Source organism: Vulpes vulpes, chromosome 5 (assembly GCF_048418805.1).
Source record: "Vulpes vulpes isolate BD-2025 chromosome 5, VulVul3, whole genome shotgun sequence".
In the NCBI taxonomy this organism is placed as follows: domain Eukaryota; kingdom Metazoa; phylum Chordata; class Mammalia; order Carnivora; family Canidae; genus Vulpes; species Vulpes vulpes.
This window is the reverse complement of record NC_132784.1, coordinates 130,119,835-130,134,411: the sequence shown is the minus strand read 5'-3', so window position 1 is coordinate 130,134,411 and position 14,577 is coordinate 130,119,835. Positions and strand designations below refer to the sequence as shown.

General features: G+C 41.6%; 1 protein-coding gene across 2 annotated transcripts in view; it reads right to left on the bottom strand.

Moving 5' to 3' along the window:
- The window catches only part of POU6F2 (POU class 6 homeobox 2), a 475,740-nt gene that overhangs the window by 240,565 nt on the left and 220,598 nt on the right, over nucleotides 1–14,577 (bottom strand). The gene's annotated exons all lie outside the window — the stretch shown is intronic.

The window sequence follows — 14,577 nt, the reverse complement described above, 5'->3', positions numbered from 1 at the left end:
TCCTAAACTACAGCAGAAAACTTACAAAATTTATCTTTATTTTTGTTACCAAATCAGATCTCTTGTGATTTTTCTGCTTGAGGGTCCAAAACTTAAGTGTATGCTAATTATTTTCATTTTAAATGGACACAACTTTTAGTTAGTGCCACATGTATATGGGATTTGGGGTGCTTCTCCAGACTGGGCCAATGCTATCCAATAGAAATACAATGCAAGCCATAATGTGAGCCACATACATCATTTAAAATTTCCTAGTATCCATATTTAAAAAAATAAAAAGGAACAAGTGAAATTAATTTTCATAATATATTCTATTTGATCTAATGTATCCAAAATATTTTCTCAACATATTACCAAGATAAAAACACTGATGCGACACTTGCAACTGTGTGGATTTTACATCTATAGTGTATGGCCATTTGGACTAGCCACATTTCAGAGGCCCCATAGCCACATGCAGTTCACGGCTATCATCTTGGACTTTGCAACTCTAGGTAATAAAAGTATTTTTGTTTGTGGTTTTGCTTTCCATAGTTTCTGTTACCCACAATCAGCCACAGTCTGGAAGCAGATGATCCTTCTTCTGACATGACGTCACAAGTTCAATAGTCAATGGTCAGTGGGGCCTACATTATTCATCTCACTTTATCTCATCCATCACATAGTATTTTCACATCTCACGTCAGCACAAGAAAGACAAGCACGGTACGATGAGATATCATGAGAAAGAGACCACATTCACACAATTTTTATTACAATACAATATATTGTTATCATTGCTCTGTTTTATATTACTATTGCTGCTGATCCCTAATTGTGCCTAATTTGCAAATCAGACTTCACCGTAGGTATGTACATATAGGAAAAAGCGTTGAACATATAGTGTTTGGTACCATCACATTGAATCCTTAAACAACACTGGAAAATACCTGAGGAAAGTGGGTCTCAGAGATCAGAGCACCCTGCCTAGGTCAAAGGACTAGCAAGCTGTAGGGCTGGAATTAAACCAGGCCAGAGGACTCCCAGCTCACTCTGTTAACTGTGTCCAACAGTTGCCCCTGGGCCAAGACTTTCTCCTGAGCAAGTGTCTCTTGACCATTCAGCTTCTATATTCACCAAGCACCTCGAATCTTATTATCAACCAGGCGTGAGGGTTTTTCAGTTGGGTAAGCGCCCCTCCCCCCCAATCTGGTCCCAGAAATGGTGCCAAGCACACCTCTCTTTTTTGCCCATCTCCTATCAAGGGGCGGGAAAATAGGATCTAATATTTGCTCTGACTCCGTATCTCTTCAAAATGAGGCAAGACGCAGGAGAGCAGCACCTTGCAAAAGAAAGGGACAGGCTGATAGCATTCAGCTCGGCACGCTCTAGCATTTTCCATCCTTTTGTCTATATCCATTGTTCGACTACTTGACAAACTTCTATTTCTATCCTCTCCATAAAAGTCTCCCTAGTTGGGGAAGTCGTGCACCTTTCATGGTTTCATAATAAACTGGAGGTGAGTACCAGTACGGAATCAAAGGAAATAAAACTCTAGTTGCTGCTGCTGCGAGGGCTGCCTTTTGAACGTGGCTTATACAATATTTCATCTGTGCTGACACCTTTCACTCTCAATTATTTGGCTGCTGTCAAAACAAATCAATCAAATTATAGCACTGTGTCTTCATGTTACCGTTCCATTGTAAGTTAGCGACATTAGCTTTGAGATATATAGAAGTATAAATTTTATCTCTATTATTTATTTAATGCAACTTTCTCCCATGTGAGTTATTTTCCAAACACAGCAAACTCAAATTATCTTATGTCAAATGTTGAGTATATATATGTTGTGCTAAGAATTTCTAAAATAATGGCACACAGGGGAACCGAGATGCATAAGAATGTTTTAATGGGCCTGCGTATTTGTGCTAATTCTAATCTGGTGACAAATGGCAAGTGTACTAAGGTTTTTTGTTTTGCTTTGTTGTTGTTTTCTTTCTTTAAGTTTTGGCTAGAAATTTGGTGAGCATGGTTGATTAATATAATTGGGGAGATGATGACACTAAACCAAAGGAAACGGTAACATGGAACCAAAAGACATTCGGAGGCTAATCTCGCTAGCAACAAGACATGATTTCCCCCAGATAAACAATTTCCAAAAAATAAAATTCTATTATCTAAACTACAGTTTTTCCCAGGCACAGATCTCCTCTTCTAGCCATACCCCAGCACCAGGGCCAAGCACAACATGCTGCTTCCCCTGCCCTGCCTGACTACAGTGGGCATGACCCAAAGTGCATTAAAAAGAAGAATGGCAGGGAGATAAAAGACTCAAACATTTTCATTTTGAGATTTTAAGACTACAACTACGTTTTTAAATAATAGATTTAAATCAATGGAGTTACTTTTTCAGCAAAAGAGCAACACTGTTGAAGCTTTTATGTACACGCTCTTAAAATAGCTTCTTTACACACGGAAACTTGGCATGTCTTCAGAAGATAAAGAGCAGACTGGCAGATACAATTTGTTGGCTCCTTCTCGTGGCACTCTGGCTATGTAAGGGGTAAGCAATAGCCAAAAGTCTCCAATGTGAATGTGTAGATTATGTCCAATGGAAGAATCTAAACACGAAGAATCGCAGAAGCCCCAGGCTAAGCTGGTACAGAACAGTCGTGCGTGTTGGGAGCTCCCCCTCCGTCTCTGCTGTGCCTACATCTTGCTCTTCCAACGGCTTGAACTGCATTCCTTCCCTAACTCTTCTTCCTCAGAAATTTCTTCCTTCCCTGGCTTCAGTCACATACGTTGATGGCTTCTACAATAGGGTCTCCAGGCCAATCCCATTCTGAGCTTTATTTATTTTTTATTATTTTAAAGATTATTTATTTATTTATTTATTTTTAAATTTTTATTTATTTATGATAGTCACAGAAAGAGAGAGAGGCAGAGACATAGGCAGAGGGAGAAGCAGGCTCCATGCACTGGGAGCCCGATGTGGGATTCGATCCCAGGTCTCCAGGATTGCGCCCTGGGCCAAAGACAGGCGCCAAACCACTGCGCCACCCAGGGATCCCAAAGATTATTTATGTATTTATTCATGAGAGACACAGAGCGAGAGGCAGAGACATGGGCAGAGGGAGGAGCAGGCTCCCCATAGGGAGCCTGATGCAGGACTCGATCCCAGGACTCCAGGATCACGCCCTGAGCCAAAGGCAGATGCTCAACCACTGAGCCACCCAGGCGTCCCCCATTCTGAGCTTTAGATCTGTGTACCTCCAACTAGCTACTGGTCTCTCCATTTACAGTTTCCACAGGAAATGAACTTAAGTGTCCAACTAAACTAACCATCTCCCTCTCTTTTCTCTTATCCTTCTACATTCAATCCATCACCAAGTCTTACCAAATGCACCTTGTTAATGTCTCCTAAATCAGTCCTCTGCTTTTCATCACCGCCACCAGGACCCTTTCTCCCCTGGATGACTACAGTAGCCTCTTTCTTACTCTAGACTGGAGTGCCTACCACAGTGCCTGGCAAAGAGTAGATGCTTAGGGAGTGTTTGTGAAATCGATCAATCAATCTCTGTGCACAGCTCAGGGCAGGAAATGAGGTTTAGCTTTTCCCTGGAGGGGCTGAGAAATAATAGCTGTGACCTCTCACTGGAAATCTGCCCTGCAAGAATCACACACATAAGAGAAGACAGGGCTTGCTTGGCGAGCCTTACTTCTTCATTCTCTGAACGGTGGGCAGAGGGGAATGGGGACCAACTCCCATCACCTTATTTTCAACACCGCCCCCCCCCCCTGCTCCCTTTCCACTTCCCTCAGACATGCAGAAGACTTCTTTATTTTGGTTCCAGAGGAAATCTGAACCCATGATCCCAGTTCCCTCTCATCCTTGGTAATGGAGTGAGACTGAGAAGCGTTTGGAGCACAGTCTTTTCCTTTGTCTGTGTTCAGTGCCATTCCAGGGACAGCCATGTTGGAAAAGAGCTCTGATGGCTTTGCCTTGGAATCTAATCCAGTTTGCACATGCTAGTGTAGACACATCGCTGCATACCATCAAGAGCCCTGATGGATTTACAGCCTTATTATGTACAAACTGGGGATCACATTACTTCCCTGCCTTTTGCTTTGAAAATAAATGCTTTGGCTTTGCTTTGACATTTATGTGGCAGCTGGAAACCATTATCCTTTGACAATGCTTTATTCCATTGACAGTATCTCTTAAATACACAGTATACTAGTCATACTCCTCATTCATGTGCTTCCAGTTTAATCCATACCCCAGTGCCTCAGTGACGCCTGCTTCAAGGATAATGTACTGCAGAACAGGCTCTCCAGGTATTTTAAATAAAAAGTCTGAAGCCTCGGAGATACGGAGGTTTGAAAAACTGCCGGAGTAAGACACCCGCAACAACTTTCATAACTTCTTTATGGTGGATTTGGTATTATTGTGTGGTGTGTCATGTGGGGCTCCCCTGAATAACACTGCAAATATGAATTTATGCACTAGGTATTTTTAATATTGGACTTTGTGACAGCAAGCCACCTATCAGAGGCTGAGAAATCATTGCATCCTAAAAGCCACAGTCCATTCTTCTTGTTTCTGTGGCAGGTGCTGCATTGCCCTTTCTGTGAGTAGTATTAGACCTCTTCTCTCATGTCCATGATGCCCCTGGGGATGCAACTTTCTGAGTGCGGGCATCACTAGAATAGCGCAAGAGTAATTCATTAGGAAAAGCAGCACACATGGCCACCTACTGTTTTCTTCCTCAAGAATGATACCAGAAAGCTCAGCACACGTTTCAACCCCTCACCCACTCCCTGACAATAAATTCTCCTTTGATCAATAAAATCAGGCACATTTAAAGGCAATTTTACTGGTATTAAAGATGGCTCATACATAATGAATGCATAGAGTTGCTTTGTGGTTGTATTGTTAATTTGAGAATTAATCCACTTTGAGTTGAGGGATGCTTTTTTTAAAAAGGTGGTTAGAAGGTCAAGACAGCAGACCTATAGACCTTACCTTGTCAATGCTAATAATGAGGCTTTGGATATGACTTTTAACCTGAATGAATACAAAGTATTCTGATTTTGGAATAACACTTATTAATGAAGAAATTTTAAGAAGGAAAGCCATTACCCATAATTTCTTACTGTCTAGAGTCTACCAGTAATCCTTTGTTATATATTGTATATCTCTTTTCCTCTCTCTGCGGGGGTTGTGCGTGTGTGTGTGGGGGGAGGTAGTTTCTTTCAAACAGCTGGGATCAAATTGTGTGCATGTGAAATCTTTATTATTTTAGTTTGCTTGTGTATCTGAGAAATAGAGCCATTAACACTTTCTTAAATGGGAGAACTGAGTCTCTCATGTCCATGAAGCTTTCCTTAGCTTTTATTTCATTGGAAGTTTTGTACTCACATTTTCTTTTTCATGTTTTAACATAAGTTGGTATTTTATTGGTATTTTATGAGCACCACACCACCTGCTTCCCTTTTTTAAAAAAAATTGAGATACATTTTACATACAGTAAAATTCACCGTTTCTAACATCCAGTTTCATACTTTTTTTTAAAAGATTTTTTTACTTATTTATTCATTAGAGACACAGAGAGAGGCAGAGACATTGGCAGAAGGAGAAGCAGGCTCCATGCAGGGAGCCCGACGCGGGACTCGATCCCAGGACCCCGGGGTCACGCCCTGAACCGAAGGCAGATGGTCAACCACTGAGCCACCCAGGCGTCCCCAGTTTTATAAGTTTGACAAACACATGGATTCACGTTACCACCACCATGATCAAGACAAGAGAACTGTCACATCAGTCTTCCAAACTCCCGGGCACAGGGTTATAGTCAACTCCTCCCAGCTCCCACCCCTGGTCACCACTGATCTCTTTCTGTCCCCATAATTCTGCATTTTCCTGATGTTACATAAATGCAGTCATACTTTTATATCTGTTCATGTGCTATTTTTAAAAGCCCCCAATTTTTCCATATATTTGTAATCTATTTTTATATTTATCACTTGAACGCTACTACTTTCAGAAATTGTTAATGTGTTGCGTTCGGAGGAGCCACGTGGATAGCCCGTGCTACCTAATGGGTTCTCCTAATGGAATCGTAGAATCTCAGTGTTGGAAGGAATCTGAGAGGGGACCTAAATCAAATGTTTATGCAGAGTATCTTCAGTTGGACAATGTAGAGCCTTATAATACCAATTCTAATTAGGTGCCTGAGAAATGCCCTCCCCTTAGGAGTGTATCCTCATTCCCATTGGCAGCAAGCTTGCCCAGGACCTGAGTGGAAGTGATATGAGCCACTTGTGAGCCAAAGCTTTGAACAGCATTGCGGTTCTGCAAATCCTTCTTTGTGATGAGAAAGGCCTATCCCAGAAAGAGGACTCCCCTTTAGCCTGATCCTAGAATGAACATGTATAGCAGGGCCACTGCTCACTGCAGCCAACACAACACATATTAGGAAACAAAGACATAAACCTTTGTTGTACCTCGCTGAGATCTTGTGCTTGTTTGTTACTACGATATAACCTAGGAAAGCTCAGAGATAACCAGTGTCCTGTCATCGGGCAGTTCAATATTTCTTCATTGGGAATCTGTGTGATAGCTTTTCTTAGCACCTCCAACTTTAACCTGGGACACTCTTCCTCCAGATACTGTCCTTTGGGTCTCTGTCCAGTGGAAAGACTGACAGTGATGACTCTGTGGAAAATACATCATGTCCCCATCCCTGCCACCCTGCATCTGGCTCATCTCATACATGCCCTGCATGAGCACAGAAGCACCTTCAGTGCTTCAGTCACTGCTATATGCCAAGTTGAGATCATGACCTAAAATGCTACGAAAGCTCAATCATTATATGTTGGGTAAATGAATAAAATTAGCCAAAATCAAAAACAAAAATAAATAAGGCTGTTTCTTGTTAAGCTGTTTACTGTCCGATAATTAAAAGTATGGTAATGTAATGTGTCTCCCCTTTGACTTGTCCCATTGTTTCAAACCTCCATCTAGGTTTCTTCTTTTTCTAATAAACAGTGTTTGGTCTTTCATGCTTCTTACATTAAGCTGCTTTAAGTCTTTGGAGTTACACAGGCACAACATATAAATGCAAACATAACATCTATGAAAATATAGCATAATTGCGTTGTCTTTAAGTTTGCTCATCTCTAACACATTGGGTCCTGTGATGGACACTCAACATGCAAGGGCAAGGCATACAAGGCCCTCCAGCAACATCCCTTCCTACTCCTCTGGTCTGGCTTCCTGCCACTTCAGTCTCCTAACCTTCCCTTGAACAATAATCAAAACTGTTCAGAGGACTCTAGACTCCATGATCTCATGCTTTCTCCTCTAAACTGAATGTTCTCTTTACTTCCCCTCACTTGGCTGACTCCTACTTTAAAATCCATCCATCCATCCATCCATCCATCCATCCATCCATCCATCCTTGATGCACCTATTCTTGAGCAATTATTATGAGCCAAGCACTGTTCCAGTTCTTGGTCCACATCACTGAGCCAAACAAAGATGCCTACTGTAGGGCTTATATTCTGAGGGCAGGACATATTATTTTTTATTTTTTGGAAAAAAATGTTAAAATGTTAATTTTTATTGTTGAGTAGTATTCCATCATGTGGTATATTAGTTCTTTTTTAATTTATTTTTTTATTGGAGTTCAATTTGCCAACATATAGCATAACACCCAGTGCTCATCCCGCCAAGTGTCCCCTCAGTGTCCATCACCTAGTCACGCCAACCCCCTGCCCACCTCCCCTACCACTACCCCTTGTTCATTTCCCAGAGTTAAGTGTCTCACATGTTTTGTAACCCTCACTGATATTTTCACTCATTTTCTCTCTTTTCCCTTTATTCCCTTTCACTAATTTTTATATTCCCCAAATGAATGAGACCATATAATGTTTGTCCTTTTCTGATTGACTTATTTCACTCAGCATAATACCCTCCAGGTCCATCCATGGGCAGGACATATTATAAATACATTATGCACAGATCTTGTCCTCTAGAGCACCAGGGCCAGGCATTGCAATGCTACCATCACTGCCCAATGTGGCTGCAGTAAGCATGACCCCAAGTGCTTATAGAGAAAGAAAGACAAAAAGTTTCAATAATTTCTGAAATTTTTAAGGCTATGTAGACGGTAGTAACTGTTAGGGACAAAGGAAGTCAAAGAAAGAAGTTTGGGGGAACAGGAGTATTGGGAAGCAGTGAGGGGGGAGGAAGTAGGCTGCTGTTTTCTGGGGAAAGAGTCCTTCAGGCAGAAGAAATGTCCTGTGTAAAGGCCCTTGGGTAGATACATGTTTAGAGAACACCAAGGAGGTCAGAGTGCCGGCATCCCAAGTCCCACTGGATTGAAAGAGAGAACCATGAGAGTGAAAAAGCAAAAAGTAAATTAGACTGAAGATATATGCCTTGGAAAAAAACATGGCATCCGGAACTGAGCAAACACACAAAGATCAGAAGCTTCTCGGCTTTTGAGAGAACCACAGTCCCAAGGAAGCCACAAATCTTTTAACTATTGGAAACTTTAAGCAACCTCTCCGGCCCCTAGAGTTTCCATGAGCCATACATGAACTCAAGAAGTGCTCAAATAAAGGTATTTCTCAACATTCTCTTCAGGTGTAGCCAAGAAAGATAAGGTACAGGGAAGAATCTTACAGGGGTAGAGTGAAGGCCCAAGGAGACCCATGGCCAGGGTTCTTCCCAAGGGATGATGTCCAATGGAGGAGCCTCTCCCTACCTACAGGGGAGGGGATCTTCACCAAGTATGCTTGCTAAGGCATCAAACTGGCTGTGGACAAATTGTGCCATATCCTTACAATGGAACACAGCTAGGAAATGAAAAGAAAGGAACCACTGACAGACCCAATGACATGAATGAATCTCAAAAACATGACGCTGAGGGGAAAAAAAAGCCAGACATGAAAGCGTACATGTCCATCATTTATATGATGTTCTAGAACAAATAGAACCAATCACTGGTGATAGAAAGCAGATCAGGGTTGCCTGGCTGGAGGGATGGGACTGACTACCGAGGGATCCAAAGGAACCTTTTGGGGAAAATGAAATGTTTTCAGTATTGACCATGGTGGACAGTGGTGGCGTAAGTGTTGCACAATTATCAAGACACACTGAGCTGTGCACCTAAGATCCATGCTTTTTATTGTATGTAAATGATGCCTCAATTAAAAAAAAAAACAACAAATACCAATAAAACAAGCAAAAAGGAAATGCGATGTGACTCGCACATGAAATTCCTGAAACTCAAAATATTCCCACATACTTTACCATGTACAGACTTTAATTTGGAGAGTGAGAGGAAACTGGGGCAGGGAAACTGCCCCTGGCCTTGATTTGTCAACTTGCCTTGAACCTAATTGCTTTTCCATGTTCAGGTTAAGCAGCACTCTCTAATGTATTTTTGGTCATTAATTTAAATGTTATGCTTGACTGAACTGGAATGTTCACACTTTGATATAAATCTCCTACATAGCACATTTATATTCTCCATTTATGTGGCCCACAGCGATTAGTGGGTTATCTCTCAGCCTGGGCAATGAGAACGAGTCACTCACTTGAATCATCCATCCTATACATAGACCCACCTCTGCTGTCCCATTACCCCCTTTGCTGCTTGTTGTCACTTGTTTTGAGGCTCTATTTGTCTATATGGTCTACCTAAATGTAAAGAAAGCAAAAAACACAAACCATTTGCGTGAGTTCCATAGTGGGGACTCCATTTTGCCACATTAAATAACAATCTAGTTCCCACACTAGGACAAATGCAAATTATATTTTTCATAGAAGCTATCTGTGTTTTGAAATAATATATAAATGGCAGACAGACTTTTAAAGGAGTTTATAAAGTATGTGACAGAGCACCCTTAGTCATTTTCCTTCTTTGAGCTTCAGGGTCATTGTTAGTCTCATCTCACAGATGTGGGTTTGCTGACAGCCACCTGAGACCGAATCTCTATGAGCATGGGACAGATAAGGTACACAGGAATGGAAGGACCCAGAAGAGTGATGGTGGAAGGTGCTTGGAAGGGGGCAGGGGTTCTCCAAGCTAAGAGTGGAGAGAATGCAAAACTGTAGATCAAGTAGGGACATGGAGTGTTGAGGAGTCATTTCTAGGTCTTATCTGAGTTAAGAGCACTTCTGGGCTTGAATCCCAGCCAGAACTTCCACAGACTTCCCCTAAAATATTCATAACCTAGACCCCACCCTTGGCATCTCTGAGTTCTGAGTTTGTCTCCATCTCTGTCCATGCCCATAGGAGGGCCTGCTGGTCTGTATAGTGGACAGGCCAGTACACAGCCTGCCTCCCCTGGCACCCCTTTTACTGATGAAGGAGGCCCTAGTGTGTCTCTTAAGTATGTTGTGCATGTTCCATCCCATGTCATCCTGGCTCCCCCTCCACCCACAGTATAGCTGACTGGACAGGAATGCATACTTCTGCATGGGGCAATCAATCTCTAGTCTGGCCACTGATTTACAAGGTAACCCAGAATGCAAAATCTCAGCCCCTCAGGAATTGGAATTTTGGGGAGTTTGAGTTTTTGACAGATATGGGGATGGGGATAAAAATAGAGATGGTAGAGTCAGAGATAGCAGTGGAACGTTCCTAAGAGGTACATGAGTTGGGAAGATGCCTATACTCCAAGGAGACAGAAAAGAATGTGAGTGAACTGCAATTAGGGGCTAGCCAAAAGTCAACCAACACAGTAGAGAAGAGTCCCAAGGATGAACAGGGGAAGAGAGGAGACAGGTTAGAAGTGGGGGCACGTGCCTTTCTGCTCAGAGGGGAGAATGATACAGCCCACAGCTTGGTGGTTCACTGGAGTCTCTAATCCCTAAACCTCATTTCCAGGGCCCCTGAGGCTAGGCCATAGGGTGTTCCTGGGATGCTGCAAGATTTCTAACTCCTTAGTGCTGGTTGTTTCCTTACAAGAAGACACCCTCATTGATGACAGTGGAGCACTCTCTTTCCTGCATGGAAGGATCCGAGAAGAAAGGGAAAACAATCCCCAGGCTATGCAAATGGGTTTTCTGCAGGACAACATGGTCTCTTTTTCATCAATTTGAAGCTTTTGCTGGAAATCTCAGAGCAAAAGCTTTAATAATGCTTCCATTGTGCAAGAGAATGCCTCTTGGTCTTGGGGATGTGAATGCCCTATCAGAAACAATAAGTTAATTCTCAAATAAGTTATTCCTTTCAGTTATTATTCTCATTAGAGACCTGGTTTGGGAAGTTAGAGCAGGAAAATTAACAAGGACACTTACCACAGTCACATGGCTCCCCATCCCCCAAGGATGCTCAGAGTTTGGGGAGGCTGCTGGAGATAGTAGGGGAGCTGCCAAATGAATTTTGGAAAAGCTCTCTAGACCAGCCTTTTTAAAATTTTAGTGTACATAGGAATCTCCTGGGAATATTTTAGGAATGCAGGTTCTGTTCAGTATGGCTGGAGTGGGGCCTGAGAGTTTGCATTTTTAACAAGCTCCTATGTGAGCTGATGCTGCTGGTCCAGGAAGGATGCTCAGAGGAGGACACAGTGATAAGACCCCTGCTGCCTGAATGGAGAAAAGCCACTCAGTGTAACACCATGTCATTAGTGCTCATTAAAATACATGCATGAATCATGGCCTCTGAGGGCCTGAGAGTAATTCCATGTCACTTGATAGTGAACGTAAGTGAACCAGCTCTTAATCCCTTTAGTAAGGAAGATGCTGGAAAACTTATCCCTGAATTCCAAACCATTAAGAAACTGATGTCAGTATTTTTCTTTCTTAGCAAATTTGTAGCTTCTGAGCTAGAAGAATGACAGGCTGAAGGGCTGGGCAGGAAGGCTGGAGGAGAGTCAGAGATAATTCCAGCTGGCAGACTTATTTCATGAATACACCTTGATGTTTCACAATGAGGAAAGGGGGAACCATCCAAAGCTAAGCACATCATATGGAAACAGGTTCCACTTCAGACCAGGGGTTTAATACTTAAATCCTTCTCCCTCACACTGACGGATCACATTTGTTTTATAAAACCAACCAAGACAGTGTGGTATTTGTTAGTGTTGGGCAGACTTACTGGTAGTTTCAAAAGACTCTTAAAAGCCTTGGAAGTTACTATTCTAGGGTGGGCTGGCGGGGTGTGTGTGGAACATTCTGCTCCATTGACTACACAAATACTCCTTCTGGGGTATTGTAGCCCATGTACAAGATTGCCACCCTCAAAAGAGGATGAGACTGGATTATGTCTAGGATCGGCTAAGTTTTTAAGTCTACCAGGACCCGTGCAGATGACTGTCTGCCTGCCAGACAACCACCAACCATCCCTAGAGTCCCATTACCTTCTGGGATATATCCTGGAAAGCCATACAAGCCATAGACACTGCCTACAGATTGTTGAGGGCTGCAGTAGATTCCCTAAAGGTGGTGAGATCATCCTTGAGTCAGATGCTGACTGACAAGGTGACCAACTGGCATTGCCCTTCAGGCAGTAGACACTCATCTTGGGCACTGTGGAGATTCGAGACATTTGCCTGATCATCATTGTTACTGTCCCTGGACATCTGACAGGGTGACTAACTACTTTTAGTTTGCCTGGGACTTTCTGGTTCCAACCATGAAAGCCACATGTCCCCAGAAAACCCCCAGTCACTAGCAAAGCAAGACGGTTGGTTACTTCTTAAACTAGGGAGGTCTGGGTAATAAAGAAATCATGTGGGAAGATATGAAAGGAAGAGAAAAGCCCAAGGGAACTGCAGGGGAACTTTCCTGGATCTTAACAGTGACTCAGGAACTGGGATTCATTCACAAAGTTATTGAAGAAAAAAATTGTTGGAGGAAGAATGAGACTTATGAGGAAGGTTTTCTTATAACAGGCTGACTTGCAACCGGGAGTGTTTTATTTTAAGGACCTCATCACCTGCCCTCCAATATCACCAAGATGACAAAGGGAGACATGCTCCTTATGTTGGTGCAGTAGACAGTGCTTGACCATCAACTCTAATCAATACACTTCTGAAGATGAAGCCATTAAGAAAATCATGTAAGAAGCACCAAGAGATAAAAAGAGTCAACACCTTTATTGAACCTACTTACTCAGGATACAAATCTTAGGATTTATTTTCTGAAACCAAAGGTGCCAAAAAGAACCAAATTCCCAACCATAAACTAATCCGAAATTTGATACTTAGAGAAAATTTGATGGAAGTCCACATTCCTCATTCGTTCACAGTCACTAATTTTGAGTCATTAAAATAACCTGGGACTAAAATCCTTAAAATACCAAACCATAATAAAGATACGACAAGCCTGATTTTTTGGACTCTGACTTTGGCATCTATTTTAGCTGAGCAAGATTAATTCATGACCTAGGAACTTTGTGAGCTTATGTTTATTTATAATATTCAATATTCCCATAAGCGCAAATGTTGCAAATGGAAGGTTGCATTTTGATAATGCCCATTTCTTCATTAAGATTTCATCATCCACCTACATTAGAAAGCCTCTCCTTACACTTTGTTGCTTCTGCTTTCACCTTGTTTATTCCTGCCTTATTTGCTTAATCTTGAGATCCTGACTCCCAGGCACTCTCAAATTTGAAACAAGTAAAGTTTGTGCATTAGTGTGTCCTGGGCATGCATAATTTATGAATGGCAGGTTTCTTGGCACAATTTAATGGTATGAGAGAGACTTTGTTTTAAACATTAAAGGGAAAGTCAGGAAGAGGCAACACTAGGTGGGATATTAGGACATATGGTGTGTAAAAAAGTTTCGGTCAAGAGTTAATCAGTTCTTACATGGTCTACTTCTTAATCTATGGGCTGATGCTCTGGCCATAAGTAGCCCTGACATTTGACCACATTTGACCATTTGACAGAAAGTACTTTAAATTGTTCCTCCTGATAACTTAATCAAACTCTAATTAAAAAATAAAAATTCTTTCTAATTGCTAACATTCATATCAATGGGGAAAACAAACACCTTTGAGCAGATCACAACAAATTCATTTTCTCTTTGTTGGCCATCTTAATTGTATCATATTCAGGCCATTTTTCACCATAAAATTATTCTTTTGGCAGAGTCTTTTGTAAATCATTTTATCAAATAGTGTTAGCAAATCTTTCATAGAAAAGTGAAAACCTTTATAGTACTGAAAGAACTCTTTCCAGCATAAAATGTGTCCAGCTCTTGTTATAGGCCCATGTAATTATAAAGGCTCAATATATGAGTCTGTTTTTCTCATTACACAGAATGATCTCAAATAATACAATTTCTGTTTAATAATTATAACTAAAAATGCCTAATAAGAACACAATAACCAAAATAAGACTTCCAAATGCCATCTTGTATTGGAGATGATCCAACCACTTCCCACACAAACAAAGCATGTATAACCTTTCTTTGCAGATGGCTAAACTGAAAAACTCATGGGATCATAACTCATATCCTTAAATAAAACACAATAATTTTACTTCCAGGTTTTTGATGAGAAAAACTAAGCAATGATTGCTCACGAGTGCCTCCAGAAGACCTGAATGGTCTCAAATCAATGCTGGGAAACAAGA